This window comes from Bidens hawaiensis, unplaced genomic scaffold (genome assembly GCF_021521415.1).
Source record: "Bidens hawaiensis isolate Kalapana, Puna unplaced genomic scaffold, B.hawaiensis_p1.1 tig00017568_1, whole genome shotgun sequence".
Lineage (NCBI taxonomy): Eukaryota > Viridiplantae > Streptophyta > Magnoliopsida > Asterales > Asteraceae > Bidens > Bidens hawaiensis.
Window position 1 is genome coordinate 134249 of NW_027492656.1, and position 11507 is coordinate 145755.

Genomic DNA, 11507 nt, shown 5'->3' on the forward strand with positions numbered 1-11507 from the left:
CACTAATATCGAATATGGGGCTCGAAAGAAGACTTCGGTGGATAACTTGTCTTCTATTGATGCGACTGTTTGTAAAATTCAGGCGATATGCTAAAGGAGGTTGTTCAGATTAATGCTTAGTGTAAACTTCTAGAGAAAGTTAAGATTGAATATCACTTTGGTTATGAGGAAGTTGGGTTGGTTTTAGACTTTCAGTTGAATATTAGTTAAAACCTTTTGAGTTATTTGGATAAGATTTTAATTCTTATGTGTCTATACTTTTATTTGAAGAGACTATGGATAAAGCCAATAAGCTTGATGATGTTGTTGCTAGTGAGAAAGTGAAGAGAAATTCAGTTATTTTGGTTGATGTTGATTGGTTTCTTACCATGGGGAAGAATAATAGATCAGTTAGGACTGTTGGGGTAGGTAATGAGAATGCTAATGGGATTAGAAGATGGGGTAGGGGGTGCTAACATTCATGTAAGGTGAAGGTTTAATTAGTTTTAAAATAGAATTTATAGGGGCAGAGGTAGGAATAATTTTGGTGGTAACATGTATCAAAGAGGGTATTCTAATCAAAACAAGAGTGCCGTGGGGGCTTCTAGTTATGGCTTTAATTCTTATCAAAAGGCTTATATTGATGTAGCTGGTTACATCTCCGAGGTGGCTTTCGTTGATTGTTGTAATGGTGTAAATGGGTTACCTCTTCGATCCTTTTAATCCAGTCCATATAATGTCTTTTTCGGGAGCCAGAGGAAATGCATCTCACGTGCATCAATTAGTAGGTATGAGAGGATTAATGTCGGATCCCCAAGGGCAAATGATTGATTTGTCCATTCAAAGCAATTTACGCGAAGGACTCTCTTTAACTGAATATATTATTTCTCGCTAAGGAGCCCGGAAAGGGGTTATGGATACCGATATACGAACATTTAAGACTTTCTAAGTCTGTATGTTGTGGATATCAACAAGGTTGTATTTAGCACTAATATTGAATCTGGGGCTGGAAAGAAGACTAAGGTGGATAACATGCCTTCTATTGAAGCAGCTGCTTGTAAAATTCAAGCGATATGCTTATGGAGGTTGTTGAGATTAATGCCTAATGTATACTTCAAGAAAAAGTTAAGATGAATATCCTTATGGTTATGAGGAAGTTGGGGAATTGGTGTTGATTTCAGTTAATTATTAGTTAAAACCTTTTGAGTTGTTCACAGTGTATGGTATTTAGGTAAGATTTTAATTCTTGTGTGGCTAATTTTATTTTAAAAGAGTAGGGATAAAGCCAATAAGCTTGATGATGTTGTTGCTAGTGAGAACGTGAAGAGAAATTCAGTTATTTTGGCTGATGCTGATTGGTTTGTTACGTTGTGGAAGAATAATAGGCCTGTTAGGACTATTGGGGTGATTAATGAAAATGCTAATGGGATTAGAAGATTGGGGGGGGGGGGGGTTTACTAACGTTAATGTAAGATGAAGGTTTAATTAGTTTTAAAATAGGATTTATAGGGGCAGAGGTAGGAATAATTTTGGTAGTAACATGTATCAAAGAGGGGATTCTAATCAAAACAAGAGTGCTAAGGGGGCTTCTAGTTATGGCTTTAATGCTTATCAAAAGGCTGATATTGATGTAACTGGTACAATCAATAAGGGGGCTTCCTTTGAAGGTTGTGGTAAGAGTAATGGTGTAAATGGGTTACCTCTTAAAAGGGCAATATGCAAATATTGTGATTTTAAGAATGAGATATATCTCCGGTTTTAAGAATGAGAACAAGAAATTAACTTCTAATTCTAAGATTAATAATGTGAGTATTAGTTGAGAAAGGCTATTAGCTATGTCGGTATATAATCTAAAGTGTATGATATATTTACAAGAGGTTTTGGATTAATAGCATTTTTTCAAATGTTTACTTATCTTAGGGGATTAAACTTTCTAGAGTTGCAACTTTGACCTAAGAACATAATTATAGTTTCTCAAATGCCGTATGGATAAGAGCATGAATGTGTATGTGAATAATATTACATCTTCAAGGGTTACCTATTTCCTATTGTATTTGGGGCTTGTGATTAAGGAGAGTAATGTGGTTTTGAATGATTTGCCTAGTTTGGGGGGTCAACATGGTAATATTGCAGGGTATAAGAAGAGAAAGGTGACTAGTAAGGATGCAGGGGTTGTTGCTGATAGAGGCAAGATAAAGAAAAAGCTTCTAATAAGAACTATTTAATGCTAAGGCTAAGGAGATTGGTAAATACTTGGTTACTAAAAAGGATTTACTATTCATAGAGAAACCAAAGACTATTTATAGTTCTGTATGATGTGGATATCAACAACAACGTTGTATTTAGCACTAATATCGAATATGGGGGTCGAAAGAAGACTTAGGTGGATAACGTGTCTTCTATTGATGCAACTGCTTGTAAAACTCAGGCGATATGCTTAAGGAGGTTGTTGAGATTAATGCTTAGTGAAAACTTCTAGAGAAAGCTAAGATTGAATATCCTTTTGGTTGTGAGGAAGTTGGGGAAGTGGTGTTGGTTTCTGACTTTCAGTTGAATATTAGTTAAAACCTTTTGAGTTATTTGGATAAGATTTTAATTCTTGTGTGTCTATACTTTTATTTGAAGAGATCATGGATAAAGCCAATAAGCTTGATGATGTTGTTGCTAGTGAGAAAGTGAAGAGAAATTCAGTTATTTTGGCTGATGCTGATTGGATTGTTACGGTGTGGAAGAATAATATGCCTGTTAGGACTATTGGGTTGAGTAATGAAAATGCTAATGGGATTAGAAGATGGGCGGGGGGGGGGGGGGGGGGGGGTTTACTAACGTTAATGTAAGATGAAGGTTTAATTAGTTATAAAATAGGATTTATAAGAGCAGAGGTAGGAATAATTTTGGTAGTAACATGTATCAAAGAGGGGATTCTAATCAAAACAAGAGTGCTGAGGGGGCTTCTAGTTGTGGCTTTAATGCTTATCTAAAGGCTGATATTGATGTAACTGGTACTATCTCCGAGGTGGCTTTCGTTGATTGGTGTAATGGTGTAAATGGGTTACCTCTTGAAAGGGGGTATGGAGAATTTGTGATTTTAAGAATGAGAATAAGCCAGTGAATTCTAATTATATATTCTATGATTAATAATAGTGTGAATATTAGCTGAGATAGGCGATTGAAACTAAAGCGTATGAAATATTTAAAGAGGTTTTGGATTATTAGCATTTTTCCTAATGTTTACTTATCTGAGAGGATTAAGCTTTCTAGAGGTTGCAACTCTGATCTAAGAACGTAACTATAGTTTCTCAAAAGGTGTATAGATGAGAGCATGAATGTGTATGTGAATAATTTTACAGCTTTTAAGTTTGTATGTATTCTATTGTATTTGGGGCTTGTAGTTAAGAAGAGTAATGTGGTTTTGCATGTTTTACATAATTATTGTGGGGGGGGCATGGTAGGTATAAGAAGAGAAAGGTGACTAGTAAGGATGTTTGGGTTGTTGCTGATAGAGGCTAGATAAAAAATGCTTCTACTAAGAAACTATTTAATGCTAAAGCCAAGGAGATTGGTAAATACTTAGTTACTAATTACTATTCATTGAGACATTTAAGACTATTTCTAAGTCTGTATGTTGGGGACGTCAACAAGGTTGTATTTAACACTAATATTGAATCTAGGCTGGAAAGAAGACTAAGGTGGATAACGTGCCTTCTATTGAAGCAACTGCTCGTAAAATTCAGGCGATATGCTTAAGGAGGTTGTTGAGATTAATGCCTAGTGTAAACTTCCAGAGAAAGTTAAGATGAATATCCTTTTGGTTATGAGGAAGTTGGGGAATTGATATCGGTTTCAGTTAATATTTAGTTCAAAACATTGAGCTGTTCACAGTGTATGGTATTTGGGTAAGATTTTAATTCTTGTGTGTCTATACTTTTATTTGAAGAGATTAGGGATAAAGAAAATAAGCTTGATGATGTTTTTGCTAGTGACAAAGTGTTGTTGCTAGTGAGAAAGTGAAGAGAAATTCAGTTATTTTGGCTGATGCGGATTGGTTTGTTACGGTAGGGAAGAATAATAAGCATGTTAGGACTATTGGGGTGAGTAATGAAAATGCTAATGAGATTACAAGGGGGGATTACTAACGTTAATGTAAGATGAAGGTTTAATTAATTTTAAAAAAGGATTTATAGGGGTAGAGGTAGGAATAATTTTGGTAGTAACATGTATCGTAGAGAGGATTCTAATCAAAACAAGAGTGCTGAGGGGGATTCTAGTTATGGCTTTAATGCTTATCAAAAGGCTGATATTGATGTAGCTGGTACTATCTATGAAGGGGCTTCCTTTGAAGGTTGTGGTAAGAGTAATGGTGTAAATAGGTTATCTCTTAAAAGGGCAATATGGAGATAATGCGATTTTAAGAATGAGATATATCTCCGATTTTAAGAATGAGAATAAGCCAGTAACTTGTAATTCTAAGATTAATAATAATGTGAAAATTAGTTGAGATAGGCTATTAGATGTGTTGGTATAGAATCTAAAGTGTATGATATATTTATAAGTGGTTTTGGATTAATAGCATTTTTCCAAATGTTTACTTATCTTAGGGGATTAAACTTTCTAGATTTGCAACTTTGACCTAAGAACATAATTATAGTTTCACAAATGTCATATGGATGAGTGCATGAATGTGTATGTGAATAATATTACATCTTTTGAGGTTACCTATTTCCTATTGTATTTGGGGCTTGTGATTAAGGAGAGTAATGTGGTTTTGAGTGCTTTGCCTAATTTGGGGGTCAACATGGTAATATGGTAGGGTATACGAAGAGAAAGGTGACTAGTAAGGATGCGAGGGTTGTTGCTGATAGAGGCAAGATAAAAAAAGCTTCTAATAAGAAACTATTTAATGCTAAGGCTAAGGAGATTGGTAAATACTTGGTTACTAAGAAGGAGTTACCATTCATTGAGAAACTAAAGACTATTTATAGTTTTGTATGATGTGGATATCAACAACAAGGTTGTATTTAGCACTAATATTGATTATGGGGCTGGAAAGAAGACTTAGGTGGATAACATGTCTTCTATTGATGCAACTGCTTGTAAAACTCAGGCGATATGCTTAAGGAGGTTATTGATATTGATGTAGTTGGTACTATCTTCGAGGTGGCTTTCGTTGATTGTTGAAATGGTGTAAATGGGTTACCTCTTGAAAGGGGGGTATGGAGAATTTGTGATTTTAAGAATGAGAATAAGCCAGTGAATTCTAATTATATATTCTATGATTAATAATAGTGTGAATATTAGCTGAGATAGGCGATTGAAACTAAAGTGTATGATATATTTAAAGAGGTTTTGGATTAATAGCAGTTTTCCTAATGTTTAATTATCTGAGAGGATTAAGCTTTCTAGAGGTTGCAACTCTGACCTAAGAACGTAACTATAGTTTCTCAAAAGTTGTATGGATGAGAGCATGAATGTGTATGTGAATAATTTTACAACTTTTAAGTTTGTCAGTATTCGATTGTATTTGGGGCTTGTGGTTAAGAAGAGTAACGTGGTTTAGAATGCTTTGCCATTTTGGGGTGGGGGGGGGGGGGACGTTAACAGGGTAGGTATAAGAAGAGAAAAGTGACTAGTAAGGATGTTTGGGTTGTTGCTTATAGAGACTAGATAAAAAATTCTTCTACTAAGAAACTATTTAATGCTAAAGCCAAGGAGATTGGTAAATACTTAGTTACTAAGAATGAATTACCATTAATTGAGACATTTAAGACTTTCTAAGTCAGTATGCTGTGGATATAAACAAGGTTGTATTTAGCACTAATAATGAATTTGGGGCTGGAAAGAAGACTAAGGTGGATAATGTGCTTCTATTGAAGCAACTACTCGTAAAATTCAGGCGATATGCTTAAGGAGGTTGTTGAGATTAATGCCTAGTGTTAACTATCAGAAAAAGTTAAGATGAATATCCTTTTGGTTATGAGGAAGTTGGGGGAATAGGTATTGGTTTAAGTTAATATTTATTTAAAACCTTTGAGTTGTTCACAGTGTATGGTATTTGGGTAAGACGTCAATTCTTGTGTGCATATACTTTTAATTGAAGAGATTAGGGATAAAGCAAATAAGCTTGATGATGTTGTTGCTAGTGAGAAAGTGAAGATAAATTGAGTTATTTTGGCTGATGCTGATTGGTTTGTTACGGTGGGGAAGAATAATAGGCATGTTAGGACTATTGGGGTGAGTAATGAAAATGCTAATGGGATTAGAAGAAGGGGGGGGTACTAACGTTAATGTAAGATGAAGGTTTAATTAGTTTTAAAGTAGGATTATAGGGGCGGAGGTAGGAATAATTTTGGTAGTAACATGTATCATAGAGGGGATTCTAATCAAAACAAGAGTGCTGAGGGGGCTTCTAGTTATGGCTTTAATGCTTATCAAAAGGCTGATATTGATGTAGTTGGTACTATCTATAAGGGGCTTCCTATGAAGGTTGTGGTAAGAGTAATGGTGTAAATGGGTTACCTCTTAAAAGAGCAATATGCAAATATTGCGATTTTAAGAATGAGATATATCTCCGATTTTAAGATTGAGAACAAGCAATTAACTTCTAATTCTAAGATAAATAATAATGTGAATATTAGTTGAGATAGGCTATTAGCTGTATCGGGATATAATCTAAAGTGTAAGATATATTTATAAGAGGTTCTGGATTAATAGCATTTTTCCAAATGTTTACTTATCTTAGGGGATTAAACTTTCTAGAGTTGCAACTTTAACCTAAGAACATAATTATAGTTTCTTATATGTTGTATGTATGAGAGCATGAATGTGTATGTGAATAATATTACATCTTTTAAGGTTACCTATTTCCTATCGTATTTGGGGCTTGTGATTAAGGAGAGTAATGTGGTTTTGAATGCTTTTCCTAATTTGGGGGTCTATATGGTAATATGGTAAGGTATAAGAAGAGAAAGGTGACTAGTAAGGATGCGGGGGTTGTTGCTGATAGAGGCAAGATAAAAAAAAACCTTCTGATAAGAAACTATTTAATGCTAAGGCTAAGGAGATTGGTAAATACTTGGTTACTAATGAGTTACCACTCATTGAGAAACTAAAGACAATTTATTGTTCTATATGATGTGAAAATCAACAAGGTTGTATTTAGCACTATTATCGATTATGGGGCTGGAAAGAATTCATAGGTGGATAACGTGTCTTCTATTGATGCAACTGCTTGTAATACTCAGGCGATATGCTTAAGAAGATTGTTGAGATTAATGTTTAGTGTAAATTTCTAGAGAAAGTTAAGATTGAATATCCTTTTGGTTATGAGGAAATTGGAGAAGTGGTGTTGGTTTCACAAATATTAGTTAGAACCTTTTCGAGTTATTTGGGTAAGATTTTAATTGTGTGTCTATAATTTTATTTGAAAAGATTAGAGATAAAGCCAATATGCTAGATGATGTTGTTGTTAGGGAGAAAGTGAAGAGAATTCAGCTATTTTGGTTTATGCTAATTGTTTTCTTACCGTGGGGAAGAATAATAGGTAAGTTAGGACTGTTGGGGTGGGTAATGAGAATGCTAATGGGATTAGAAGTTGGAGTGGGGGGGTACTAACATTCATGTAAGGTGAAGGTTTAATTAGTTTTAAAATAGAATTTATAGGGGAGAGGTAGAAATAATTTTGGTGGTAACATGTATCAAAGAGGGGATTCTAATCAAAACAAGAGTGCTGAGGGGGCTTCTAGTTATGGCTTTATTGCTTATCAAAAGGCTAATATTGATGTAGCTGGTACAATCTCCGAGGTGGCTTTCGTAGATTGTTGTAATGGTGTAAATGGGTTACCTCTTAAAGGGGAATATGGAGAATTTGTGATTTTAAGAATGAGAATAAGCCAGTGACTTTTAATTCTATATGCTATGATTAATAATAGTGTGAATTTTAGCTGAGATAGGCGATTGAAACTAAAGTGTATGATATATTTAAAGAGGTTTTGGATTTAGCATTTTTCCTAATGTTTACTTATCTGAGAGGATTAAGCTTTCTAAAGGTTGCAACTATGACCAAAGAACGAAACTATAGTTTCTCAAAAGTTGTATGGATGATAGTATGAATGTGTATGTGAATAGTTTTACAACTTTTATATTTGTATGTATTCTATTGTATTTGGGGCTTGTAGTTAAGAAGAGTAATGTGTTTTTAAATGATTTGCCTACTTTTTTTTTGGCGGGGGGGGGGGGGGGGGTGGGTTGGTTTGAACAGGGTAGGTATTAGCAGAGAAAGGTGACTAGTAAGGATGTTTGGGTTGTTCCTGATAGAGGCTAGATAAAAAATGCTTCTACTAAGAAATTATTTAATGCTAAAGCCAAAGAGATTGGTAAATAAATAGTTACTGAGAAGGAATTACTATACATTGAGACATTTAAGACTATTTCTAAGTCTGTATGTTGTGGATATCAACAAGGTTGTATTTAACACTAATATTGAATCTGGGGCAGGAAAGAAGACTATGGTGGATAACGTGCCTTCTATTGAAGCAACTGCTCGTAAAATTCAGGCAATATGCTTAAGGAGGTTGTTGAGATTAATGCCTAGTGCAAACTTCCAGATAAAGTAGTTAAGATGAATATCCTTTTGGTTATGAGAAGTTGGGGAATTTGTGTAATTATTAGTTAAAACCTTTGAGTTGTTCACAGTGTATGGTATTTGGGTAAGATTTTAATGTATGGTATTTGGGTAAGATTTTAATTCTTATGTATCTATACTTTTATTTGAAGAGATTAGGGACAAAGCCAACAAGCTTCATGATGTTGTTGCTAGTGAGAAAGTGAAGAGAAATTTCGCTATTTTAGCTTATGTTGATTGGATTGTTACGGTGGGGAAGAATAATAGGCCTGTTAGGACTATTGGGGTGAGTAATGAAAATGCTAATGGGATTAGAAGAGAAGGGGGGTACTAACGTTAATGTAAGATGAAGGTTTAATTAGTTTTAAAATAGGATTTATAGGGGCAGAGGAAGGGATAATTTTGGTAGTAACATGTATCAAAGAGGGGATTTAATCAAAACAAGAGTGCTGAGGGGGCTTCTAGTTATGCTTTAATGCTTATCAAAAGGTTGATATTGATGTAGCTGGTACTATCTATGAGGGGGCTTCCTTTGAAGGTTGTGATAATAGTAATGGTGTAAATGGGTTACCTCTTAAAAGGGCAATATGGAGATATTGCGATTTTAAGAATGAGAGATATCTCTGATTTTAAGAATGAGAATAAGCCAGAAACTTCTAATTCTAAGATTAATAATAATGTGAACATTAGTTGAGATAGGTTATTAGCTGTGTCAGGATAGAATCTAAAGTGTATGATATATTTATAAGAGGTTTTGGATTAATAGCATTTTTCCAAATGTTTACTTATCTTAGGGGATTAAGCTTTCTAGAGTCGCAAATTTGACCTAAGAACATAATTATAGTTTCTCAAATGTCGTATGGATGAGAGCATGAATGTGTATGTGAATAATATTACATATTTCAAGGTTACCTATTTCTATTGTATTTGGGGCTTGTAATTAAAGAAATTAATGTGGTTTTGAATGCTTTGCCTAATTTGGGGGGTGAACATGGTAATATGGTAGGGTAAAGAAGAGAAAGGTGACTAGTAAGGATGCGAGGGTTGTTGTTGATAGAGGCAAGATAAAAAAAAGCTTCTAATAAGAAAGTATTTAATGCTATTGCTAAGGAGATTGGTAAGTACTTGGTTACTAAGAAGGAGTTACCATTCATTGAAAAACTAAAGACTATTTATAGTTCTGTATGATGTGGATATCAACAAGAAGGTTGTATTTAGCATTAGCACTAATATTGATTATAGGGCTGGAAAGAAGACGAGGGTGGATAACGTGTCTTCTATTGATGCAAGTGTTCGTAAAACTCAGGCGATATGCTTAAAAAGGATGTTGGAAATAATGCTTAGTGCAAACTTCCAGGGAAAGTTAAGACTGAATATTCTTTTGGTTGAGGAAGTTGGGGGAAGTGGTATTGGTTTCAGTTGAATATTGACTATTTATAGCTCTGTATGATGTGGATATCAACAACAAGGTTGTATTTAGCACTAGCACTAATATTGATTATAGGGCTGGAAAGAAGACGAGGGTGAATAACGTGTCTTCTATTGATGCAAATGTTCGTAAACTCAGGCGATATGCTTAAGGAGGATGTTGGAAATAATGCTTAGTGTAAACTTCCAGAGAAAGTTAAGACATATCCTTTTGGTTGTGAGGAAGTTGGGGAAGTGGTGTTGGTTTCAGTTGAATATTAGTTAAAACCTTTGGTCCTAGTTACTCTTCGGGACGGAGTGGAAGAAGGGAGGGGATTCTCGAACGCGGAAAAGGATCCAATAACTTTGAAAGAATTTGAGTCGTTCACACTGTCAAGTATTTGGACATGATTTTAATTCTTGTGTGTCAACTTTTATTTAAAAAGTAGATTAGGGATAGCTAAGAAGCTTGATGATGTTGTCGTTATTGAAAATGTGAAGAAGAATTCAGTTATTTTGGCTGATGATGATGGGTTTGTTACCATAAGGAAGAATAATTGGCCTTGTTAGGAATGTTGGGGTGGGTAATGAGAGTGCAAATTGAATTAGAAGAAAGAGAGTGACCGGGGTGGGGGGGGGGGGGGTTCGGTCAGTTTCAAAATAGGAATAATAGGGTCAGGTGTAGGAGTACTTTTGGTGGTAACATGTATTAAAGTGGGGTTTTTTATCAAAAGAAAAGTGCTTCCAGTTATTGCATTAATGCATGTCAAAAGGTTGATATTGGTGTAGCTAGTATTATCTCTAAGCCGTATGATAAAGTTGATTTAGAGGATAAAGCTTCTGCCAAAGGTGATAAGGGTAATGGTGTAAATGGGCTGCCTCTTAAAGGGGAATGTTAAGATATTGTGATTTTAAGAATGAGAATAAGCCAGACTTCTAAGTTTATGATTGATAATGTGAATAAGGAAAATGTGATTTCTTGTGTCTCTTCTATGGATGTTTGTTTAGATGAGATGATTTCCAAAAACAGGTTTGATGTCCTTGGTACTGATGTTGCTTTATTGCTAGGGTGGATTTGCTTTATAATACTAAAACCGATTATACCAAAGGTTACTTATGGTTTCTAATGCATAATTCAATGAAGTTATGAAGCATGTTGTGCTCAGATCCAGCCCTTCAGTTAAGACATCGAGGGGTTGGAGTGTAGGAAAATCAAAATTATTTTTTCAGCAATGGGATCTTAGGAGACAAGCTGAGTGTATGGAAACCGATGATGTTGAGTATGAAACTAATACTACTGATATGAATATAGAGGCCGATGTGGTAAATGCGTTGAAAGTTGCACAAGCTTCATGTGGTACTACTATATAAGATTGTTTCCAACAGATGTCTTGGAATGTTATGGGGCTCAATGTGAGTCAAGTCATTAGGATGACTCTAGATTATAGCGTCAAAGTTTGTGGTCTACTTGAAACATGTGTTGTTGTCACTAAACTTAGTC